Below are 26,587 nucleotides of genomic sequence, written 5' to 3' on the forward strand. Positions count from 1 at the left end.
ATTCCAGTAGGAGTTACTGGAGAATTTGTTCTTACGGAGGGGAAGAGATGGGAATGTTTGATAGCCATGTTTGTGCCAAGGCCAGGGGCTGTACCTGACCTTGTGAGGTCAGGCCTGGGTAGGGAGTGGGAGTCAAAAAATCTTAAACCTCACCTTACTATAAACAATTACCCTTAAACTTTTTTTTTTTTTTAATGTTTATTTGTTTTTAAGAGAGAGAGAGAGAAACAGATCATGAGCAGGGGAGGGACAGACAGAGAGGGAGACAAAAGGACTCCAGGGGGGCTCCGGTCTGCACTGTCAGCACAGAGCCCGATGTGGGGCTCAAACTCGTGGAGATCCTGACCTGAGTCAGTGTGGGACCCTTAACCGACTGAGCCATCCAGATGCCCCCAAACAATTAATTCACAAAACTGGCTCGTGTACTTCTTCAGTGAAGCCTCAGGCAGCAGATACAGGCTTTGTTCATATTTTATTTGAGGTGGTCCCTCATCAGTATTGCACTCTGGGTTCTCTTATGTAAAAATGTTGGAAGGATGATGAGAATTAGTAACAATTAACTGTCAGCTTTAAAACAAACAAGATTTTTGTCTTGAATATTGTATTCATTCTCAGCAAGAAACTGTAATCATTTTACCTGAAAAATATGAATTGATCACTATTGTCTCACTCTCCAAGTGATAACTTTGGAGTTACTAATAATTCGTAGCAATAGCCATAGTACAAAATGATAAGAAACACAAGAAGGTAACTCACATAAAGTATTCCTTATTATTAGCTTATAGGTTTTAGCTGATTAAAAGTCATTTTGCTCCTAAAGATTCTTTGACTAGCTCTTTTTTTTTTTTCCATTGTCTTCTTCTGTAATCTGTTTTCTTGTTGCTAAGTAATCTTTTAAAGTATAGTATTACTTAAAGAATATGATATTAGCATGATTTGCTCTGAGGGTGTTAACCTAATTTAAGAAAAATTTAAATTCAGTTTTAATATCTCAGTGGTATTATGCTTTGTTAAAATTGCATTTCTGGAAAAACTCACTCATCTGTAACAGTTTAAACATGAACCCGTTACCTATATACTATATTAGCTGAGTAAAAAATGAATTTCCTTTTTACTGTTTTTCTTTTCAATACATCTTGTGAAATCATAAGAGAATTCTGCAATTTATATAGGGAAATTTGGCTGCCATTTGCTTGGACTGTGACATATGACTATAATTTGTAACTTTCCTTCTAACACTTGGTTATTTGTTATCTGAATATCTGAGTTTCAGTAGTATGAATTAGTGCATGAACAATGGAAAAGGAAAAAAAGGTACTCTATAATTCTCAGGGGTATGGTGTGCTACCGTACTTAGAAATATGGGCTGAGAAACACATTTAGGTACAGAATTTGTATTCAGCTTATCTGGATGATTTACATGGCTCTGTGTGACTTGCATCTTCATTTGATATTTACATTTTTTTATTTGTATGCTATTCATTCTGTTTTGTGTTTGGGATTGTGCATGTCTTTGGCTTTTCCAATTGTCTTTGAAACTTTATCAAAACCACAACCTTATTTCCAGGGTGCATTTGAAAGAAAAATATTATTAAAGACATATAGGTCTTATAGCATGGTGCATTTATTCCTTTAACAAACATTTATCAAGGAGCTGCTATGTGTCTGTTGCTGTTCTTGGCACTGGGAACTCCAAGGCAGACGTGGTCCTACCTCAAAAGGAATGGTTTAGTGGATGTTACAAAGGAGCACACAGGTGACTACAAACATGATGTGGTAAGGGATAGATGACAGCACTAAGGCACATAGGAGGGGTACCTGTCCCAGAACTGGTAAGTAAGGGCGGGATTCTGGGAGAAAGTGACTCCAACCTGATACTTGAAGGGTGAGTAAGAATTAGCCAGACAAAAGGAGTTTAGGGTTTGGAATAGGGGTAACGGATGGGAGGATAGTGTACTAGTCAGAAGGATAGCTTTGTTATACAAGAGACTAGAGGCAACAAAGAGCACCTTCATGCTTCTGAAATATTAAGATCAGTTCACTTTGATTGTGGCAGTAGAGTACTAGGGATACAGTTGTTAGATATTTGAGAAGTAATGTTTAACAGAAATGGTAATTATTGATTGGATGTGGGCCTGGGAGGGGTAAAAATGAAGGGTGATGCCCTAATTTATTGTTTGAGCAACTGGATGACTTAAGAAGAATAGGTTAACTGGGAACAAGACAGGTAAAACTAGTTTGGACATAATAAACTTTGGCAACATTGAAAAAAAACATAAAGCCACTGGGATATCTAGGTGGAGATGGTTTAGACAGACATGAAATTGAGACAGGGCTGGACTGAGATGGCTGAAATTCCTTAGTATATAGATGGTATTCGAAGTCATGGAAAGTCAGCATAGTTCAATAGCATTTAAGCCTGGATAATAATGTATAAGAGAACTGGTTCAGAATCCTCCCAAACAACTGAAGTTCATGTTTTATGGGGCCATGCCTTGAAGAGTTAGAGTAAGTTGTCATCAAAGAGCACATAAGAAGAACAGAGGTCCTCTGATGTCTCCTGCTTAAAGATCCACATGAACAGGAATGCTACAGCAATATAGCTTTAGCTTTGGTTTATGCTACAGAGAAAAACTGTCCTCAAAGATGGAGATATAAGTATGATTTGAATCGAAGTCCAGAGATCCTATTGGACAGGTCCATCAGAGTGCCTGCCATACCAATAGCTTCTTTCTAAGGGAAAGTGACTTACCCACAAGTGGGCTGTGGGAGCTGCCTTGGGTGGCCATGAGTTCCCTTCTTACTGACCCATCTCACTGGACCAGGGTGGTCTTACCCCTAACCAATGCCTAGGCTGGGCAGTGTCCTATGAGATGGTTTGGCATGAAAAACTGCCCAAACAGGCAAAATGGTGATTAGTTGGGTCAGATGTTCTGGCTCAGGATTTGAACTAGGGCATCTGGGGAAGGAGTCAATTAGTTGGTTTGGGGAGGGAATATAAGCTTAAAAGAACCACAAAAAGAGGACTTGTGGCAGTAAGAAAGATGAGTAAACTGATGGCGTAAGTAAACAGAATTTATGAGTAAGCAGAAACTGAAACAGAAATGACAGAGAGTAGAGGGTAAGGTGGCTAACTGATACCAGTGGGAGGAACAGTTGCAGTCAGAAAGGAGATGAGTCGCCACTAGAAAGGCGAGAGATAAACAAAGTCCTGCTAATAAGGGCCAATAAGGTAGCCACTGGAACCATGTTGGATTTTTATTATCAAATATTCTCATCCTTAAGGGTGTCTGATTGATACTTTTTGTGCCCTTGAATATACTTATAATAAGTTCTTGTTAATTAAGGTAACCAGAGTGAGTATTTATTTATTGGAAACAAGTTGCTTTACTAACAGAATCCTTCAACCCCAAAATTTCTTGCAGGCTTGCCTGACACACAGCATGATGAAATGCACCATTAGAAATGCATTCCTTTGGGCTAAGAAATTGGGGGCTCAAGATTCTTTAGTAAAATGTAAATGTTACTGAGTGGTATAATGTAGAAAGCCATTTTTCAACATAAAGAGCAACTGTTGAACATCTATTAGGCATTGAGTATTGTGTGTGTGTGTGTGTGTGTGTGTGTGTATGCATGTGCCTGCATGCACCACGCTTTTGGGAGCATTCTCACATTGGGATGAGACGGTGATAGAAGCAGAAAGCACTGAGAAATATTAAGTACGCATAAAATAAAGTCCTTTTCTTTAGAAGTTTACAGTTCAGTTAGGGATATACTCAGGACTGGGAAGAACTTGAAAGATAATCTCTGGACTAGTGATGGTAAACTCACAGGTCCACAGGTATCAGGTTAGTAGAGTTGAATGAAGTGGGTGAAGAGGGAGTCATGGTGAACTGCAGGATGGGCTATTCACACAATGGTCTCTGGGCAGAAGGCCTGCCCTGTGTTTATGCATCAAAAGTTTCAAAAGAGGCTCAATTTTTATATAGAATACCCTAAATTATAAATGTTGGTGTGTACTTCAAGTACAAAACAAAAAAAAACAAAACAAAACAAAAAAGTCTTTGTAGCCAAACAAAAAAACTCTGCAAGGCAGGATTTGGACCATGGGTCAGTAGTTTATGGTTTTTGTTTTAGTGGGTTTCAAAATGTTTAGATTTAGGACCAGCCTGCAGAAGAAATATTATGCCTAAATCTAACACATAAAAACAGAGAAGCAGAAGTACTGGGGTTCAAATTGGGTGAGGAGACAAAGCTTTGCTACCCTCATCTTTCTTTCTTTCTTTTTTTTTTTTTTTAAATTTTTTAATGTTTATTTTTGAGAGAGAGAGAGTGAGCAGGGAGGGGCAGAGAGAGAGAGGGAGACAGGGAATCCAAAGCAGGCTTCAGGCTCTGAGCTGTCAGCACAAAGCCCCATGTGGGGCCCGAACTCATGAACAGCAAGAGCATGACCTGAGCTGAAGTCAGATGCTTCCCGGGCACCCCTCACTTTTTACTTCCACCCTAATCAGGCCCAAAAAGACCTTGACTAAATCTTGAAAACCACTAAGATAGTTCAATCCTTTAGTTTTACAGATGAGGGACAGGGAGGATCCAAGAATCACTGGCTTAAGGCAACAGCGTTTTGAAGATAATGCAGATAATGTCCGTTTTTACACAATGGAGTGTAAGCTGCTGTATGGTGGTTAAGTGTTACAGTCCTAGAGCTACACTGCTTGGATCTGAACCTGCTTCTCAGGAGCAAATTTAAGAAAGTGGCATTCAATCACTCTAACTTTCCATATCTATTAGATGGGAATGAGAAATAATATTACTAACCTCATTAAGCTGTTGAAAAGATTACATGAAATAATACATGCACCGCATGTAGTGTAGTCCCTGGCATACCATAAGTGTTCAATAAATGTTAGCTATTTTTACTGTAGAGTATCTTTGCCAGTCATTAACATCATAGCAAGATTTATTGCATGTGACAATCAGCTGTCACCTACAAAACAATCTTGGAGGAAGGACATGAGTTTTGATGAGGCCACTTTATTTATGGAGCATGGGGATCTTACAGAGAGGACAGGTACTGGTGGGTGGCTTCCACGCAGGAGGGTTTTTTTTTTTTTTCTTCTTTTTCCTCTGTAGCTCTGGTCCTTCCAACTCCTTAGACTTGAAGACTTTATAGGTTACTGGTAGGCTTCTGACATTCATATGAACACACAACTCATCACTGATCTAAAGGGCTACAAAGGTACCCAGAATCAGAACTGATAAGCTGAGCAAGGAGCTTAAATATTTGGGGATTAAATCTTTATAAATAAACAGTATGCAGTTTAACCTAATTTGTGGGTCCACCCCCCTTCTCCGCCCCATAATGGCACACATGGTCCATGATACCCCTTGTCAAGTACCTGCGAAAGAGAGTTGTAATTGTCTACCAGTCCAGTTTAGAAGCCTTTCTCGGTAGAGGTTGTCTCTATTGGTAGCCAGCCTCCTTGGGATAATACCCAGTGTGGACATTCAATAAGTGATTCCTGAATACCTTCCATCTGCCCAACTTTAGGGTTCAATTGTTTCATTGTTTCCCAGTCAAGATGGCTGTGTCAGCCCCTAGTTGATCTGGAAGGTAATTCCAGGGTCCAGCAGGCACCACCCTGCACCACCACCCCTCTGCAGTGCGTAGTCATTTTCACGGCAGTCATGTTAGGGGCATCTGGTCAAAGAAGAGATTGGAGTTTCTTGGCAGAAGGAAGCCTAACAAACACCATAAAAGGATTTTCTAAATATGTCCACAATCCAATATAACCCTCGGTAATTTGATTTGTAGGAAATGGAGAGCAGAACATTACACACAGAGTGCTTATCTATAATTCATAATAATTACTGTAATGGGGAATCTATTGTATAGATAGATGTAGGAACACAAGTTACACCCCCATAAGAATGCACTGCTGGCTGACACAGCCCTTCACACCCTCCTAATCTGCCTACCTTGTAGTGCACATCACTTAGTTGCCCAGAAGATTTAAAGCTTTGGGGGGTACCTGTTGAAAGATGAAGAGTTTCTCCTTTTGATTAGAGAGATCACGGACCCATTTTGGAGGAACTTAAGCACTTCCTTAGCCTGGTTTTTCTCTAGTATTCTGGGTTTTGAGCAATTACAACCTAACATTTGAGAACTTATTTATTCGTTATATTTGTGATCTAGTGTTATGACAGGGACAGTTTCCCTTCAGTGGGAGTGATGGGGCCTCTTCAGTTCCTTGTGCCCCTGAAGGCTCAAATTCAATCAGGCTGAAGGCTGATATGCCTTTAGGGGATGTGGCTCCTTGAAAAGGGGCTGCAGGGAAAAACAAATTTGTGAAGAACAATACAAAAAAAATGGAAAGAGGTAAACTTTGTTTTGAATGCAGACTTTAGAATTGCATATTCTTTTACCATAGAAGTCTGTTTATCTTTGTTGGATTGTAAGATATCTATGCCTATCTATAAATAAATACATATTTCCTGAAAGTAAGGGTAGAGTATGCTACATATTTCACAAGAAAATAATTGTGGTATCTTTGTTCTTTTACTTTAAGCATTATTTTCATAACGGACATCTCCCTTTCCCAGATGTCCCTTCTGACCCTCGAATTCCACCCCAAAGGGCTTTCTGTTAGCTGCTACTTCAAACACTGATAATAGTCTCTTTTAGTTGTTCTTTTTACAGTTTATAATTGTCCATCATCATTTGCTTTTGGTCTGTCTAGGAGACATTCAAAATCTGGCCAGTACTTTATTTTTAGTGGCAGAGCGTGTCTACTCCTCAGCTGTTGGGAATGCTGGTCCTGGCTGCGAATCTTGTTTGCTTTAAGTTGCAATGCTTTTGCCCCATGTGTTTTAGTTTTTGGAAGCAGCTGTATCGGTAAAGCTTCTGGCTGAATTACCGGACAAAGCCCACATTATAAAAATCCTCAACTTGTTTGCTCTTCACTTCAAAAAGGCTGTGGGCTGCCAGCTTGTCATACTCATATTACCCACATGCCTGTTTAAGTTTTCACCAGCAGGCATGAATCTCTTGGTCTCTTTTTTTTTTTTTTTTTTTTTTTTGGCAATTGGTTGGCCTATAGCTATTTGGTTTGATACTGATCTGTCAAAGACAAACCATGAAGTGGTTGGCACAAGACAGCTGGCAGTCTGCGGCTCTCCTATTAGCAAGGAGAGGGTTTTGGATGGAGGATTTTACTTTTTCCTCTGGTCATCGTCTTCTGAATAGAGCTAAAACTGGCACAGAAGACTTTTGCTGGTTTTTGCAAAGCTAATTTCTCAGTCCTTAAACTCAAAATGCGTGTGGGGTAAGGGTGAGTCTGTTTGTCAGCATCAGGGACTCTAAGGCAGTAAAGCAGGATATGGTAGGAAACAGTCTTATGTGACTAGACATCGAAAGGAGGAGGAAGTTTCAGTTGGTTGGTGGCCCATAAAAGCACTGGCTTCCATGCTATGTAGTTGTTCAATTGCTTAAATTGCCACCATCTCACTGCTTTCATTGCCCCTAAACTAATCCTTCTGTTTCTCTAAATCTCATAATGCTTACTGGGCCTTTGCTGCCATTTCTGATTTTTATTATCACCACAACCTGTCTTTCATCTTTCCTTATGATTGTTTTCTGTCTTGGAGAACTTCTGGATAGCTGAAGAGTTTAGTGGATGGAAGTTGAATTGATCTGCAGTTGGTTATTGGTATTTATATCAGATATCATGGATTCCATCCTCCAGTGTTCAAGATAAATGATAGGTGACAAGAGAATTAGCTTCCTTTGGGTCTTTACAGAGTCTGGTTCTGACAAGGGATGTCAGTGCAGACTTAAATAGCAGACCTCTGGATTTAGCTTTTGGAAGTGTTCTCAGCATCAAAACCTTAGTTTAAATAGTAGTAAATCTTGTGCTTGAATTAAAAGCAGAAAAAAAAATTTCTGAGCACTGCCAAGACTAGAGGTGCAAACTCTCAGCCTTTAGAGCTGATCTGGTTCGCAGATGAGATTTTGTTTAGCCTGAACGTTTATACTCCACCAAATGACTGTTTTTTTCCCCCCTCTTTGAGCTGAGTTTATTGTCATCACTCACAAACTTAAAAATTGGGAGAATTCACATAAAAATCTTAATTTCCAGCTTCTTGGGAAACTGCAAATTCTGGCAATACTGGGCTTATATTCTTTCCTGCAAAACAACTGATGAAGCTTCATAGCTGCTGTCCTTTTAAATCAACAAGTTCAGCCCAGGCTCCAAGAATCCCTGTGAATTCTCTGTTACTGAGACCAGTGTTAATTGCCACTCATCCTGTTTGCAATTTTGCTATTTTAAAGATAGTGTTAGAAATCTTTAACATTGTGCCTGTGTCACTTTGCTTTCTTCTCCCATTGTATTTACTTTCTTAGCCCCTAAAAATATTTGCCTTTGTGGTGTCTGCCTTCATCTCTCTATGAGGAATAGAAAATACAGAGCAAAGAATGACAGGTCCTCTTATCAAGACACTCACAAAATGGGTCTGTTGGATTTATTTTGTGTGGTTTGTTTTTGTAAAATTCTGGTGTCTGAATACTGTGGTGTCAGGAATAATGTCTAAGGCAGATGCAAAAGAGACTTTGTTATCTCTGTTAGATATAAGTGATTCAGGATGGCAGTAATACACCGGGTGAGGAGGGAGTCTGAGAGGTCACAGGGCTGTGGAAAGCTTAAGTATAATGAACTGTGAATCCTTTGAAGAAAAACAAGCCTTTCTTATCCTTCTCTATGCTTGAGATTACAAAAGAAAACTCAGGCTTGAACCCTACCAGACTGCATCAAATAAGGAAATGTGAGAGCCATTGTGTATTGTCTTGAGGCTCACTGTATGTAGTGCAGACTTCCCAGCTGAGTTCTATGTGTGTGTGTAAAGAGGACCGTGGATGGAAGAACCTGCTAAGAATTCATTCACTATACCACGTGACCCTTGGATTTGGGGTATTCAATGCCCATGGAGCCTCATCATGGGAAGGGGCACATCAAGGAGAAATCACATAAAATATCCTCTGGGTGCTTGATAAATATTTCAAAATGAATGTGTAGCACAATGTTTGTTTGTTTGTTTGTTTTTAATAAGGAACTCAGAACAAAAAGTGATCAGCTCCTGGCTTTTTAAAGATTGGCTCCTTAGGAAGACATTGCCATTTGAAATTACTTAACATTTTTACCCCAACATAAATGCTTAAGGCAAGAACTAGATTTTATACCTAGCAAATAGCAATGTAAATGTCAAAGAACATATTCCAGAGCATTACACTTACAGCTCTTAAAATGGCATCTTAGAACGGTATTAATCACTGTCAGTTTTGCATACAACGTTTCATCAATTAAATAGCAGGAGGACCTGTCCTTCCATGGAAAGCAAATAACACATATGGATTTCCTCTTAGCAATTAGCTGAACATTCTGCATTTCCTTCTTGCTTGCAAAAAGGGTTTGGACTGAAACCATCAACATGTTTGTGTTCTTCATCGGTAAAGCAAAGCAGATGTGTAACAGCTTCAGTAGAATCCAGATTCATTTATAAAGTATCTTGTGAAACATCTTGATGTGGAAGCATTTCTGTATCGTTAGATCTTTTAGAGTTGGATAGAGGGTGACACCCTATAAAAGTTGTGAAGTGCTTTAAACTTTGTCGTGTCTTGAGCTGAGGTTTTCAAGACTGTGTCACTGTGTGTATGTAGAGGGGATTTTAAAACTTTCAAGCTTAATGTGAAAAATTTGTTTCCAGCAGGGACTAGTTTCAGCTAGGTCTATGGATTTATAAAATGATGAGGCAATTTTATGCAGCAGAGACTGATGATAGAAATGCAGTTTACATAAATGGCAATGGATTAGCACTTAAACCACTCTCCACGTATGTTTAAACAATCTTCCACGACCCTCAAAAATCTCCTTTTATAAACTTCATCATTTATCTGGGATTAAAAGGGCAATGTTTTGACAACACTGTTGATTTACATGTAACTCATCATTTGTTTATCATTTATCTGAGATGATTAGTGCCTGAACTTCATACGCCTGGAATGTGTATTACACTTGTTTACATTTTTGGTAGCTGATGCCCTTTTTAATGTACTTTTTAGGGCTCAGGACAGCTTGGTGTGACTTTGATGATCCTTCTAGAAATCAGTCCCATCTAAGCCTGAGGGAAGTTTAAGATTTATAACTTTTCAGCAAGGTTGAGTTTTAGTGATAATCCATCAAAGTTCTTAGTATTCTTCTCAGACCCTAGTCTCAGACCTACTCCGACAAGATGCATTGGTCACTGAAAATTGGCCCTCAAGGCCATGAAATCCTGTAGAGGGTCAGGAATACAGCACCAGGCATAAGTATTCTCAAATGTGAAGATGTAAGTGAACAAACAGAAATGTGGAAGAGATACAGGAATAGAAACTCTGTATTGGTAAAATACACGTACATAAACATACACACACACGCACACACACATACATATATTCTAGGTAAGATATATTATTATACTTCAATTATCATCTGCTCATCTAAAATAGCTTTTGCATTCATTTGTATTTCCAATGATAGAGATTGCCTGTTGCCAACTATTTGTTCTTATCTTTCCCCCATCTAGGACCATCTTAAATTGATACTGTAGCTTAAAATAAGGAGACATTCAGAGGAAGTGACTGAAAATAATTTCTATTTGTAGAACAATTTCAGTGGCTAGGTGAATGACTGTATACTTCACAAACTTAAAGTTTAACAAGGTGGCAAATTTGTATTTTTATTCAACAAGATCCCTGTGAAAGCTATTATGAGCAAAAGCATTCTGAGCAGAAGACAAACTCTGCTCCACGGGTACTGCAAAAGGTATGGGGATTCACATGTTGGGAGCTCTAGACATGTCAACTATGCTGGGCAGAGTAAGAAGGAGAAGAACATGGCAGGAGGTGAGCATGGAGAGATAGATAGATAGATAGATAGAGGAAGAGGCAACTCCCATGAGAGGGAGAACTACAGTGAAAGACATCCAAAAATAATTTTTAGGAAGAATTCCTGTGACATTTGTGTAAATTCTCCACATTACCTATTAAAGGTAATTCACAATCAAGATTTATGTAATACTTTAGCCCTTCTGTGGCTAGAGTGCTGTTTCATTTAATGTAATCCTATTCAGAGAGCAGTCCAAGTGGGAGTCAGCTATATATCTAGGCTATATATGGGGTTTTGGAAATAAATCATTACCCTAGAAATAGGTTAAAAGTGCATCTTCACTATGATCATTTATGTTTTGTTATTATATGGAAGTAAATATTATACAATTTGGACTGTATAGTTATTTCAAGTAAACAAAATACAGACATATAGGAATGTTCCTTCTCTTGTGTTATATATCTGCCTATAGAAATATATCTGTAATAGGGAAAGGTAGATGCAGAGATTTTGGAGAGATTTAGGAGTAAGACATATAGTTCTAGAACTGGATCAAAAACATGAAGAAGTGAGCTGTATCAATACACACAATGTCCAGGTAGGACTTAGAGTCAACGGTACTTTCTTAGATGATGTATTAGCAAAATTATCCAGAGAAGAGGAGCTGACTGAAAGGACTCCGTCTCTATCTTTTAGGAGATAAGAGTCTCTGGATGAGAAGGTCATGAGACAGCAATAAGAAAACGGTAAAGTAAAATATCCAACAGCTAGAACTTAAAGTCACAGGGATAGAGTGGTGAATTGCTGGTGGAGACGGGAGGTAAGAAGGGAGAGAGAACAATTTCCTTATATTATTATGTATAAGCCGGATCATTCATTCACTGTGCCATTGATTCTTGGGCAGATTCTAATCAGTTAAGGATTGCTCTTAGAGATAAAGCTCTTAGACGGGATAAAGTTACGGTAGTTCATGTAATGGCTACAGTTTAAGAGCGAAGATGGCTGTTGCATCTGGCTTGCTTAGGAACAGTCCTCTGGTTGGGCTGGATCTGGTGCTATTAGTCTGTGTTCCATAGCATGTTGGTTGGTTTGAGATTAATGGCTGAGAATCAACAGAGAAAGCCTTAAAAATTCCCTTGTGAACAAACAAGCTAAAAATTGATTTTTAACTTAGATTCAGTGGACATCCATTTACTGAGAAAATTGGAGTTGCTCTTGGGAAGGAAGAAGAGGTCAGTGACAGCCATGCTTGGGCTTGTTCAATGCTTTTGAGTTACCTCAGTTGACGAGAACAAATCCCTGGGGACTTGGCTGTAACCGTGGGACTGGAATTAAGCAGGCTTTGAACCCCCCCCACCCCCGCCCCCAGTTGAGATCAACTCTCTTAGAAACTTGAGAAATTAGTAGGAGGTGCTATGCCAGGCACTGGAGTAAAGGTCTCTAAATGTAGTTAGAGAAGCCACTAAAATAGAACAAAGACAAATAGCCCCAGAGCAGGGAAATGCCACCGACTAAGTGAGAGTCTACAGTCTTTCAGGTTATCCAGAGATGCAAACTCACCAGGCACTGCCCCAGAGAAGAGCTGAAATTCACATTTTGAATTGACAACTATGAATCAGTGAGACCTCAGTGTTCAGACTGAAGCAACTGGAACTGCAGGCCATCCACCAGGGGGCAGTAATTTGAAGCAGGCATGGTCAATTTGACTCTTGAAGCAGATTTACTATTCAATAGGCAACTTGTTTGGATTTTATTACCAAATCAAGGAGCCATCACAATTTTTCCTGGAGGAAAAAGAGGCAACTCTAGCAAACCTCCAGGAACACAAAGGCCTGAGATGCTGACATGATTTGGGAAGCTGGAATGATACACTTAATGCTTTAGTTTCATAGAGTCTGATTCCCCACAAATAAGGTCTACTTGGGCCTGGACAAGCAGATTGCAAACCCTGAAGAGGCTGGTTATGATCAGGTTTGAGATTTGCCTCCTTGTTTGTTTCAGGACAGGCACGGTGATAATAAACAAAGTTGCTTTGCTTCTCTAGCCATCCACTCCTCAGGGTTTTTCAGACCTTAGGGCACAGAGGTTGCTCAGAAATTTGGGCTGGGGCAGGACAAGAGATGATCCTATCTTTGTTTTTGTTGTTTTAGAAAAAGCTTTGAGTGGCTGTCAGCTCCCCAAGGGAATGAGTTAAGTGAATACACCTTTTTCCTTCTATTAACTAGCAACACTGACTCTGCAGGAGGGTTGGACTTCCTCAGAAAGCTGACAAGTTTTGCTTCTGGACATGCTAAGAGGAGCTTCAAAGGGTCACAGTGCCCGAGAGGAATCATGAACAGCTCAGGAAAGGAAGGGGAATCCAGAAACTGAGTGTGAGATTTCATAATGTGAATAGGAAGAGTCCCAGGGTAGCACATACAGAGATTGGGATAGTCTTTGCAGAATACTACCATGATACAACCAGAGAGATGCTGTAACACTACATACTAACCAACGCTTATTTTGCATCTGCCATGTGATGGGCACTGTTTTAAATGCTTACATATGATGATTTATTTAATCTACACAATAACCCTAGGGTGAGATACCATCATGACTACATTTTGTAGATGGAGAAACTGAGGCACAGAGACGTAAAGATCTCCCAAAGCAGGGCTCAGTGACTCAGCCTGTGCTTTTAGTATGCTGTTCTGCTTCACAAATATGGCAGACAATTTCTTCATCAGGGTTTCAGGGGGGCAGAGTGCCAGAGTTGATTATTATGAGAAAGGTAGTTGTGGGGCACGTGGGTGGCTCAGTCTGTTAAGCATCCAACTTCAGCTCAGCTCATGATCTCACAGTTCATGAGTTCAAGCCCATGCTGGGCTCTGTGCTGACAGCTCAAAGCCTGGAGCCTGCTTCGGATTCTGTGTGTCTCTCTCTCTGTCCCTCCCCCACTCACGCTCTGTCTTTCTCTCTCTCAAAAATAAATAAACATTAAAAGCAAGCAAGCAAGGAAGCAAGCAAGAAAGAAAGACAGGAAGAAAGGTAGTTATAAATTTGAGGTACAGGGAAACTCATCAAATAAGGTATTTAGAAAGCATTTTATGTTGAATGCTATGTATCCCCTGTCTCTGACACCCCTATACTTCAGTTTTAAGAAATTATGACTAAAAAAATCTGTATTATTTTTCAATATTTCTGGGATTGAATTTCTCTTTGAATGTAGCACTGTGTAAAAAAATGGGTCCATGACTCAGGTTGCAATGGTTGGTCTAATTTAGAAAAAATTCTGTCACTAGTTATGCAGTTGCCATTTTTCCTTCTTTTGTGTAAGTATTTTACTCAAAATCATTAAAAGCCCTTTAAAAGTTGGAACTTCAGAATAATAAAGACTGCAGCGTGAGGTGGCACTACTGTGGCATAATGGTTCCAAGCACAGTGCGGTGTCTTATCCTGTTTTGTGTCCCAGGTCCTCTTCTGAATAGTTGTGTGACCTCAGGAAAATCACAAGAACTATCTGAGCCTTAGGATCTCTTCTGTAAAAAGCAGGAAATAATCTTTACTTAAAAGTGTTTTTGAGAACATTGAATGAGGTTGTGATTGTAAAATGGTAAAATGCCTGGCAAATAGTGAGAATATAGTGTAATATATTACTCTTGTTATTCTTAGCACTTCTCTTTTTTGATTGCTGATATCATCTTTAGTCTGAACTTCAGAAACACATCAACTTAGGCTGGATACCAGGTGATCTGACCGTAGTCACCTACTGCTGTACCTGGTCATTAACAGTTATCAACAGAACCAGACATTGATAACCCTCCATTTTTTGAAATAAGTTTTGCACCTGGCTTCTGATATTCCTCCTACCATAGTGGTCACTTATCTCACACCTAATTCCTGTTCATCTTCCCATCTTCTTAATATCAAAGTATGCCAAGGCTTCGTTCTTGGAACTCTCCTTTATCTGCACTCCCTTTGTCTCTTGTTTTTTAATATGAATATCTTTAAAAAAATGGATTAATTAATTAAATCCCAGTATAATGAAAGTACAGTGTTGTATTAGTTTCAGGTGCACAATATAGTGGTTCAGCAATTCTGTACATTACTCAGTGCTCATCATGATAAGTGTACTCTTAATCCTCTTCACCTATTTCCTACCCACTGTCCCTCTGGTAACCATCAGTTTGTCCTCTATAATTAGGAGTTGTTGTTTTTTTGTCTCCTTTTTTTCTTTGTACTTTGTTTTGTTTCTTAAATTCCACATAGGAGTGAAATAATACAGTATTTGTCTTTCTTTCTCTAACTTATTTCCCTTAGCATTATACCCTCTAGGTCCATCCATGTTGTTGCAAATATCAAGATATTACTTTTTTATGGTTGAGTAATATTTCATTGTATATACATACCACATCTTCTTATCCAGTTATCTGTTTATGGACACTTGAGTTGCTTCCATAACTTGGCTATTGCAAATAATGCTGCAATATATATAGGTGTGCATACTCAAATTAGTGTTTTGTTTTCTTTGGGGAAATACTCCATAGTGGAATTACTGGATCATATGGCAATTCTATTTTTAATTTTGTGAGGAACCTCCATACTGTTTTCCACAGTGGTTGAACCAACTTTCCTACCAATAATGCATGAGGATTTCTTTTTCTCCACATCCTGCCAACAGTTATTCTTTCTTGTGTTTTTGATTTTAGCCAATCTGACAGGTGCAAGGTGATATTTTGTGGTTTCGATTTGCATTTCTCTGATGATGAGTGAAGTTGAGAATCTTTTCATGTCTGTTGGCCATCTGTATGTCTTCTTTGGGGAAAAATGTCTGCTCATGTCTTGTATCCAATTTTTACTGGATTATTTGTTTTTTTGGTGTTGAGTTGTGTAAGTAATTTGAGTATCTTTTTAATGTCACATTCACATTGACTGCTCCCAACTTTATATCTCCCAAGTAAAACTCAATTTAGACTCACATATTCAATTGCTTATTAACATGTCTACTCAGATGCGTAATACACACAACACACTAATCATGCAAAACACTTGACTTCCCTCGAAAACTCATTCTATCCACACTCTTCCCTATCTCTAGTTTCTAAAAAAAACAAACAAAAACAAATAAGAAAAAAAAACACACCAGAAAACCTGAAATTATTCTTGGTTCCCCTTTTTCCTCATGTACTACATTCATGCTATTCCATCAGAAAACCCTACTGACTTCATCTTCAAAATATTTCCAGAACCCAACTACTTCTTGCTCAGTACCTCTTCTGATGCCATCCAGGTCCAAGCTACCATCATCTCTTGTCTTCATTTTTGCAAATGCCTCCTAACTGGCTTTATTGCTCCTACCCCTGCCTCCCTTAGTCTATCCTCAACACAGTATTCCAAGTAATCCACTTAAAACTTAACTAAGATGCCGTTATGCCTCTGTTCACATCCAGTGTCACTCAAACGGAAGCCAAAGTTGAGGCCACTTTCCTCTCTAACTTCTTGGACTTTTTTCTATTGCACACTCGTTCACTAGCCATACTGGTGCCCTTGATTTTCCTTGAGTATGTTAAGCTCACTCCTTTCTCAGGGCATTTGCACTGGCTTTTCTCTCTGCCCGAATACTTTGCTTACAAATATTGGTAAAACACCCTCTCACCTCACTTCGACCACTCTATTTACAATGGTAATCCCTCCTTATCTCTATCTCCTTCACAAAGGTAAACTTGACTAAGACATTTGACTGTACTCTTTTTTGCAAACCAATTAGCACCTATTAATAGGCTCTGTATTTTATTATTGATTTTGTCTATTGTCTGATTCCTCAATTTGAATATTTCAGCTCCACCAGACCACCAGTCCACTGCTGTATTCTGAGTGCTAAGAATAACAGTTTTGGTAAATGGTAACAACAGCCCTGAGTGACACGTTAGACATTCAATCGGCACTGGTTGAATAAAGGAACAATTTGTTTATTCCTTATGAATTAGACAGTGTTTTGGCACCTCATTGCACCGATTACTGGAGTCAACAGGTATGGCTGCATACTATATAAATTTCCGTTCCTTTACAAGGCTGATTTCAAATATTTGGCATGAAAATGCATAGATCTTGGTCTCTGTCATCTTAAATGTTTACAGTAACATTTCCTTCTGGGGTGTGTAGTTATGAAAATCATCTTGGTTCTCATTCCCTGTTCTCCACCAAAAAGAATGGAGAATTGCTCAGCTGAGAGAAAAAAAAATAGTATGTATTTTTTTTAATCTTCTCTTTAGTGTTTAGAATTCTATTCTTTTCATTCTCACTTGTGACACCACTGGTATTTCAAACAATAGAACCCAATACTAAAATTTTCCTGCCATTTGGAATTCAGGCAATAGCTGCCTTGATCCCTGCTCTTCTCTTGCCAACAATTGGAGGAGCTATTACATTGCATGCATGGACTGTCCAATGAACAGCAGGCCAGGTGTCACTTTGAGTGACAGCCTTCCAGTTTCCAAAAACTGTAATTCTGTTCATTCAATTGAGTGATTGTGTGGCTGTATGTCACTTTGCCTTCAAAATATCTCCTCTTAACTTGCACTGTTTTGACTGCATTCTGGAGCTGATGCTGTAAGGAGAGGGTGGTATAATGCAGAGAGCACTGACAGTTTGAAGCATGTGCAAGCTGGAACATATCTCCTGCTGCAATGTTTATATCTTTGGCTAATAGTGATATAATTCCTCTTTCCTTTTTAAGTGACAGGTAGTTGGGATTTGTGCTTTTGTTCTTCTATAAAAGGAAAAGCAGGTTCGTGTGGTCTGTAAGAGTAGGATTCATCTAGTTTTAAGATTTGGATCTAATTCCTCAACAACATTCTTAGATTAACTTAGTTGAATGGAAATAATAAAACTATGGCTGTGCTAACTGATTCTGTCATCTTACTCAAAATGGAGATCATTGTGTGGTTGATTTAGCTGCAGTTGTTCTCATTTGATGTTACTGTCAAGATAGCCACAATGATGAGCTTGGAAACTAAGTGGTCTGTTTAATTGGCCACAGGTGATAGTCAACTGACTGGTGTTTTTCTTAGCAGCATTTAGCAGGGCTGTTTTTTCTCAAGTGTTCTGTGATGTTAAGTAAAAACATCTATATTGCCACTGACCCAGGCAGCAGTATAGTTGCTTTAGTTAGATGAACAATTTCCTAAAAATTGGGAAGACTTACCATTCTTCAGAGTCAGACCTTGAGTGGGAAGAAAAGCACCTCTCTTTGTGGCAATCTGTTCTTTATCCAAACAACAGCAGCATCATATTATGAAGGTCTGGACCTTTAGGATGGGGACTGAGACTTCATACTTTCAGAGAAGACTTTTCTCTGGTCTGAGTTCTGTTTTAGAGATGAATGTGTCAGAGACTGCTATGCATTGCCAAAATTCATTTTCTGCTCTTTCTGGGGAAACAGCTAGACTTATTTCCAGTCTTTCTTTGGCTATGTGAAGGTATAGGATAAGAGTTTTGGCCAGTGAAAACTTGAGTAGAAGTGATCTGTGTCATTTCTTTGTCAAAGTGGTAAAGATGCAGATGTGTCTTCCCTATCTGCTGGCTGAATGGAGGCACTCCATGGACCTAGATATGGGTGGGACCATGAGAGAGAAAGATCCTGAATTCCTGAATGGAGACTGCTTGAGTAGAAACACCTGTGTTGCAGAGTAACATGCGAGTGTACAGGAGTTTTCAGTCATTGAGATTTTAGGATTTACTTGCAAACAACAGCTAGCATTACTGTCCTAATTAGCCTGTCGGCCAAAGGCTGAATGAAGAGGGAAGATTCTGGAGTAAATAGGACCAGTTGGACTGCTCTTGTAATTCCGCCTAATTCTACAGTTGATGCAAGCAAGAAAAAAAAGAATTTTGAATAAATATTTATTAGGCTACAACATAAATGACAAATTAAAAGGGACAAAGATAACCGCAATATTTTAAGCTGAGAAACTGGAGCAGTAGGTACCTCAAAGAGTGACATTGGAAGAAGAGCTGAAGTGGGGATAATGATTATGAAGTGGATGCAGTGAATGTTGTTTGGCATATGAACAATATGAAGAGTTGGAAATACAAAATGGGAGACTAGGTGAGAGGTTAGAGTGCAGCTTTAGATTTATGAGTCATTAACGTCTGCAAAGAAACTGAGAGGAATGGTAGATAAGAAGTATAATGGTAGCATAGATGAGGATCCTACTGTTAAAAGAGAAATAGGAATAGGTAAAGAAGGCAGAAAAATAACCACTAGAGACGTATAAATGAAAGACAAATGAAAGAGCAATATAATATAAAAGCAGAGAAGAGTTTGCTAAGTAACTTTGCTTTGACTTTTTAAGGCTCCTTCCTGTAGACATACCTTTGCATGACTGTGAAGGATTTATATACCTATATATTGCTACTTTGCAATTTTTTTTTTAAATTTTTTTTTTCAACGTTTTTTATTTATTTTTGGGACAGAGAGAGAGACAGAGCATGAATGGGGGAGGGGCAGAGAGAGAGGGAGACACAGAATCGGAAACAGGCTCCAGGCTCCGAGCCATCAGCCCAGAGCCTGACGCGGGGCTCGAACTCACGGACCGCGAGATCGTGACCTGGCTGAAGTCGGACGCTTAACCGACTGCGCCACCCAGGCGCCCCTACTACTTTGCAATTTTTAAGGGATGGTCACTGGACCGGCCTACTGTAAGCCTAGGGCAAAAGAAGCATGGAAAGGCATAGGGCACATTTTGGGTTAGGTATATATTTCAACATCTATCACATATTTGTTGAGCATCTTTGATATGCTAAGCATTAAACAAAATGGGTAAAATGGGAGATGGTCATACTACTAGCCATAACACAGAGTCATAGGTGCCCTGATGTGCTCTGGGGATGCAAGGCTGGGGTTGATGAATTTCTTTCCCCTGAGACGATATGTCAGAAGGTGATATCAAAGCAAAGTAAATTTCAAACAGAGAGTGCACAATGAGCAAAGGCAAATAAGCACATAGATGGGAAAGAACTGAGGAATGGTGAGAGGTCATGTTTGGCTACTGGGTGATGAGGCTGGAAAAGGGAGGGCCTTTTGGACTTGTTCTGTAGCACTGTAGCTCTACTGAGGATTTTAAAAAGAGGAGAGACAAAGATCTCTGCTCTGGAAACATGGTTCTGGTAGACTTGAGGAGGCAGAATTAGATAAATATGGGAGAAACAGGAAACATGGAGAACCATTAAAAGACTATTGCAATTGTCAGGTAAGAAATAATGAGAGCTCAGTAAGTAGAGTGGTAGGCATGGGAAGGAAGGAGGGAACATATATGAACATGTTTTAGAATTGGAAATGGTAGAGTTTTCTGACAGACTAGATGGAGAAATGAGTGGAAACCTTAAGAAAATTCAACACTGCTCCCTAAATTTGAGAAGCCATTAAAGGTGTAGGGCGTGAGAAATTGGTATTATATATTTTGATTATTATCCACTACATCTAATCTGGGGGAAAAATTGCCTTCAGCTTCAAGGAATATCCAGAATCCAACTGCTTCTCATCATTTCCTCCTCTATTACTCTAGAGCAAGCTACTCTTCTCTTTTGCCTGGATTATTACAATGTCTTCTAGTGTCCCTGAATCTACCCTTGGCTTTTGATAGTCTATTCTCGATGCAATAGGCAAAATTATCCTGCTAAAATATAAGGGCAAGCATCTCCTCTTCTCAATATCATTCACTAGCTTTCTACCTTCCTCAGAGTAAAACCAAAATGCTCATATAATCTACAAAGAATTGTCCAATCTGCCATCCTTTATGTTCCCCTCTCATTCACACATCCACAACCACACATCCATTATCTGCCATCTGGCTCCCTTAGCTACAGCTTCATTGGCTTCCTTGTGATTCCTATAATAGAACAGGTATATTTCTGCCTCAGGTCCTTTGCACTTGCTTTTGTCCCTGTTGGGAATGCTCTCTCTTGGAAACTTGTATGGTTCTGCGGTTTCACTTTTTTTCAGGTCTTTACTCAAATGTCATGTTTGCAGAGAGGCCTTCCCTTGTTATTCTACTTCAAATGTAAGCATGCCTTTCTTCCCCTTCTCTACTTAATTTTGATTCTTAGCACTTCATTGTTTAACATTCCTGATTTTTACTTAATTACACCTTGTTTAATAGGCTTCATGAAGGTGGGATTAAAAACAATTTTTTTCACTCTAGCAGGCAACAATGTTATTCATTAGAATTTCTCCAAAACACTTTCAACAATATTCAAGATACATTACATAAATAATAAAGTAACAACAAAATTATTATTGCTTTTAAATGTTGAAACTGGGATTGTAGAAAGAGTTTTGAGGACATGTATTATAAAAAGCATGGTCGGGAAATGTGTCTCTTAAATGAGGTAAGGAGTTGAGGCAGAGATCAGCCATGCCATCTCTGTGAATTCCAGATCTGCATTGGGAGGCTGGATGTACATGGTTGGTGAGAGGGCTGTAAGTCATTGAAGGACTCAAAGATCTCCTTATATTTATATGTCTTTGAGACAGTAAGAAGGAATTAATTCTTGCCTGTTCTCCACTCTAAGCCATGACACTGAAAATCATATGGCAACATACATCATCACTCTCCTAACATCTCCAAACAATTCACCAATGATGTAACTATAAGCTGTCAGCCTTGGAGAAATGTGTTTTAGACAACAATGGAAGTGTATGTGGAGAACATTATAATTACGTAACAACCGAACTAAAGAAATCTAATAGTGAAGAAGGTGAAGATAATAAACACTTGGCCGTGCAGATATCACGATCACAAAAGTGGTTCTCTCAGGGTGAGGCTCATCAATTGCACTTCAGGCTGTGCTGACCTCTGCAATTTCCCCAAATGTGGGAAACTTGAATGCATAATCTGTTAGTAGGAGACTGCGTTTGTGCTCCTTAAGTAAACAAAAACAAAAACAAAAACAAACAAAAAAACAGGTGAAGATAATAAAGTCAGTCTTATGAACTGCATGATTGATTCATCCATTTGTCAACACTGATTGAATCTGTCCTTTGTGCTAGGCACTGTTGGGCAGATAGGGATGCAAGATTAACAAAAAATAATGCTCATTGAAGATAAAGCTCACACTGTAATTAGCATCACAGGCAGGAAAATGAATAATTATTTCACTGTATAAAACACTATGACAGAGTTATACAAAAGATGCTATGGGAGGCAATAAGAAGAAAATGTCTGATCACAAAGTCTTTTGTTTGCAGAGATCCAGGATGCAACTTTGAGGAGAAAAGCAGTATACAAGGTTTTGTGCATATACTTATAGTAATAATAAATGTAAAAATAAATATAAGGAAGCATAAGGTTAAACTATTTTTTATTAGTCAAATTGATAGTTGAATTTAAAGATGATGCAGCATTTTTATAGATGATTGTGTGTTCAGCAGTTGAAAATCTGAATCTAAAGCTCAAGATAGATGTTGGGGCTAGAAAGCAGTATTTTGATGTAGATTTATAGGTGATAAAGTTATGGAAGTGAATACGATTACTCAGAGAACATAGAGGAAGATGATCCAATATCTATCTATCTATCTATCTATCTATCTATCTATCTATCGGATGGGTGGGGAAGAGAAGCCTGTGACAGAAATGGTGGGAAAATATCAAGGGAATTGGAGCCAATCCAGGAGACCCATTTTAAATATCAAGGAGGAAAAAAATTGGAGAAGGAAATTTTCAATCCTGTCAAATGCTTTGTAGCATCAAATGAAAAGACTGAAATGAAATATTACTAAAAGAAAATACTGCAGATAGCTTCTTTAATTGATGGGTAGATTCAAAGTTTTAAACTGGTTTTATTACTCTTTAGAATATTAGGCACCTTCATACCTACAAAAAGTAACTCAGGAACTAGAGAAAAAAAAATCATCAAATATAAAGTTTCCATTGTAGTCTTTCCATTGTATCAGCAAACACATTACCTGGTTTTTATTAGTTCAGTAAAAGCTATGACTTTTTCAAAAATTCAGGTTTGGATAAAGTCCACATGATTTTTGGATTTTCAAAATCTATTCAATAAGACCATAAGGAGGGTATAGCATGGATCCAATTTTATGGTATCTATATGTTTTCTCCAGGTCACTTGTTTTTTGCCCTCTTCTTTCCTAATATTTCCTATAGAGTTTCTCTGTGGTTTTCAAAATCCTGCTAGCATATTTTTGTCATACCCAACATTCATCTTATTGTGGGCTTAGATATTTTTGGAAGATCAAATCACTGAGCCTAATAAAACACAGATAATGGCATTTTAAACTATGTGGTACATCCATTTCTTAATGAGTTTAGGGGCCACACTGTCTGGTAAACGGCAGAGCGGGCACTAAGACAGATTTGGGCCACTGGTGGGCATCAATGTGATTACTGGCTGGAAGAAATGTGGATGAGTTGGTCTATGTCTAATCCTTTTGTGGCTTCCTGTGTGACACACTGTAATGAAAACATCACCGCAAATTACAAGAATTGTCAAAATGGGCTACCAGAAGATTTTTTTCACTCTAGAGTTTGCTGACCAAAAATGTACAGTGTGTTGTGTTATATCTGTATGCTGCTCTTACTTAGTAGATGTACACAAGAGCTGAGCAATTAAGGCGTGGTAAGAAATCTTTGAAGTCAATGGATTGGGGGTCTAGCAGATAAGTGTTTCATAAATGCAAATATAGAAATAGGTTGAAAGTCAAGTTTCACTCCTAGGGCCAAAACTCTTATTTGCTTTTGAATGCTAGGTATTCAGTTTATTAAAGACAGTTATACTGTTTCTATACTTACTATTTGTGATTTTGGGTGATTTAACAGTTAAAAACACAAACTTCCTTCTATAAAACTATTTAATCATTTAGGTCCTTCTAGGAAATTTATATATAAATACATTAATTGTTTGCTTGGGCCATGCAATGTAGGTTAAAGTTCTTAGGAAAATTAAAAGATCGTAACCAATTCACTATTGAAACCACACAACTAGAGTAATAAGTGTTTTTTAGTGATTTTCTCACTTACTCCTCCCAAGAGCTTTAGAGATCTGTAGTACTATCTTCCCATTTTACAGATTAAGTATCAGAGACAGGCACACACAGGCAGCAAAGTCAATGTCACGATTCAAACCCAGGGAGTCTGACTCCAGAGCTCATGACCTTGGCCACTCAACTAGTTTTTGCCTACCTATGCATACTTTGTGCTGCCGTGTACTTTATCTCATTTGAGTTTCTCAGCAATATGAGGCAGGTGTGGAAGGACAACTATTCCTACTTTGAAGAAGAAGTTCACAATTACATGACTTATGCAGTGTCTCATAAAAAAAAAGGTGTGACAGATGACTAAATTCCAACTTTCTTAATTCTATTGTAGCCACTTGATATCCGTTAATCAACTCACTTCTTTTAGAGAAACTAGAATTTTTCCTGTAAAAAAACAATGAAATGTTCTATGTGCACTTTAAAAGATGTCATTAGCATTTCTCTAAAAGATAATAAAATATGAAAGCAAATCACACTTTTCTTTGATGCATTAATTCAACAGGTAGTTGTAAGGCAGTTTTAAAGGGCCAGAAATAGGGTTTATAGGTAGTAGCTGAGGTCATCAGAGAAAATACATCAGGTATTGTGAAAGTACCATGTTATGGTCAGCAAGGAATGAAGCCCTCAAAAGATTTTGATGTATATAATTAAGAGTTTGAAATAGTTCAAGACTGTTGCCCTTTTTAAAATAGCTACTCTCCCCAAACCTAAAAGACCAAATGAATTAAGCACACACTTAATGAATGCTTCACATGTCCAGAACAGTAGGTAGAGGAGGTCAAAGATGATTGAGACTGAGCTCCAGCTTTCCAGGAAGGTCTTGTAAATAAGGAGTAGGCAACATGGCAATAGCTTTAATATGAGACAGAATGTGAGAAGTGCCATAAGAAAAGTAAAAAATACAATGGGGTTCAAGAAAGGGTGAGAGCACATCTGGTTGGGGGCAATCTAGAAAGCTTTGTAGGGAAACATGTTGTAGGATGGGCAGGGTTCTCGCACCGGAGAGAAATGTGTGGTGTGAGGCTAGTGGGAGCTTGCAATCCACAAACTGAGAAAGTAAATGGAAGTTTATATTTTTCCTTAATTTTTTGAAATCACACTTATTTTTAATGGTTCTGTGCAAAGAAGAGAAGCATATACTGTAATTGAATCTAAACACTTCTAATTGATAAGACTTTTCTTCCAAGGAAGGTGCAGAATTGTGATCAAGATAATCTGAATGACTGTCTTTTGCAGTAAGTAGGAACTTAAAAAAAAAATGAGTGCCTAGGGGCGCCTGGGTGGCTCAGTTGGTTAAGCGTCTGACTTTGGCTCAGGTCATGATCTCACAGTCCATGAGTTCGAGCCCCGCGTCGGGCTCTGTGCTGATAGCTCAGAGCCTGGAGCCCGGTTCAGATTCTGTGTCTCCCTATCTCTCTGCCGCTCTCCTGTTCATGCTCTGTCTCTCTCTGTCTCAAAAATAAATAAACGTTAAAAAAAAAAATTAAAAAAAAATGAGTGCCTAAGTAATTGGCCTTTCAAGAAAAAGTCACTGGTAAGTTAAAAATAGAGTTAGTAACATCTTTGGAATTTCTTCTACTTCTCTACTTCTTAGTACAAATGACAGAGATTATAAAAGCTTAATTTTGGAATTGAAAAATGGATATTAGTGAAATGAGTAGAAAAGTGTTTTTGAATATAGTTGCAATCTACAACTTTTTATAGGTTTTTTTTAAAATATGGGTCAGTGTACAAAGGTCCTCTGCTTTTCACAAATATCCAAAACCTATTTTCTACCTGATAAAAATCTCACAGTTCATCATGCTAGAATGTCTGAGATTCATTAGAACATACCAAATACATTCCACTTATCAAATGAATGAAAGTACCAGAAGGTTGCTATGCTGAACACAACCTATATAACAAACATGTGTGGCAACTCCCCATGGACCTACTGCATTACGGTGGTAACAACAGTGAACTCAGTCCCAAGCTAACAGTGTGACTCTTCCTTCTCTCAGGCCACAAAGCATTTCCTAGGAACAGTTACCCAAAAGTGTTCGAGTTATTAGCACCTAATTATGTTTTAGCTAATATAGGCACCATCACAGTACAAAATAAAAGAAATAGGAGGATGGAGAATCTGCAGTGAGTAAATGTAAATTTAAGAATGGTCAGATAGGTTTTACACAATATTGTCAGACTGATTTAGGTGAAGGCTGAAGCTGTTTTAGTGGACTCAAACTTCAATTCCTGAAAAGGAAGAATGGAATTTTCTTCTGAGAGAAAATAATGTTCTATTCACATGATTTAGGCCCTTCTAATCTGTTTTTTTCTAGATTTGCTTTCAGGAATTTAGCTTACACTGAAAAAGAACTAACTGATTATACGATGCTAATAGAACACTTAGAAATTCCTATGTTTAAATGGCTCAAGTTCATTATTTTAAGAGTTTAAGAAAATCATTTAAGGAGAATGTTAGGGTATTTTGTTGTTATTTCCATATTCAGTCCCCGGTTTGCCTTTATTTAAAGACACACTTTATTCCTTAGAACAATCTTAGGTTTATAGCAAAATTGAGCAGAAAGTACAGAGCTCTCATATAGCCCTGTCCACACACAGGCACTATCTCCCTCACTACAGACATTCCACA

The 26,587-nt window shown here is 38.5% G+C and overlaps 1 long non-coding RNA gene and 1 other non-coding gene across 2 annotated transcripts in view; one reads left to right on the forward strand and one right to left on the reverse strand.

Annotated features, from left to right (window-relative positions):
- Nucleotides 1–18,263, reverse strand: part of LOC131510672 (uncharacterized) — a 45,709-nt gene extending 27,446 nt beyond the window's left edge. The window contains exon 1 of the long non-coding RNA XR_009261141.1: nucleotides 18,106–18,263. This is a non-coding gene — a long non-coding RNA (uncharacterized LOC131510672). The remainder of the gene's footprint in view (nucleotides 1–18,105) is intronic.
- A 3,405-nt stretch (nucleotides 18,264–21,668) lies between these two features.
- On the forward strand, nucleotides 21,669–21,830 carry LOC131490044 (U1 spliceosomal RNA). The gene has a single exon (XR_009250923.1). It is a non-coding gene; the product is annotated as a U1 spliceosomal RNA (small nuclear RNA).
- Nucleotides 21,831–26,587: the final 4,757 nt, after the last annotated feature.

This window comes from Neofelis nebulosa, chromosome 1 (genome assembly GCF_028018385.1).
Source record: "Neofelis nebulosa isolate mNeoNeb1 chromosome 1, mNeoNeb1.pri, whole genome shotgun sequence".
Lineage (NCBI taxonomy): Eukaryota > Metazoa > Chordata > Mammalia > Carnivora > Felidae > Neofelis > Neofelis nebulosa.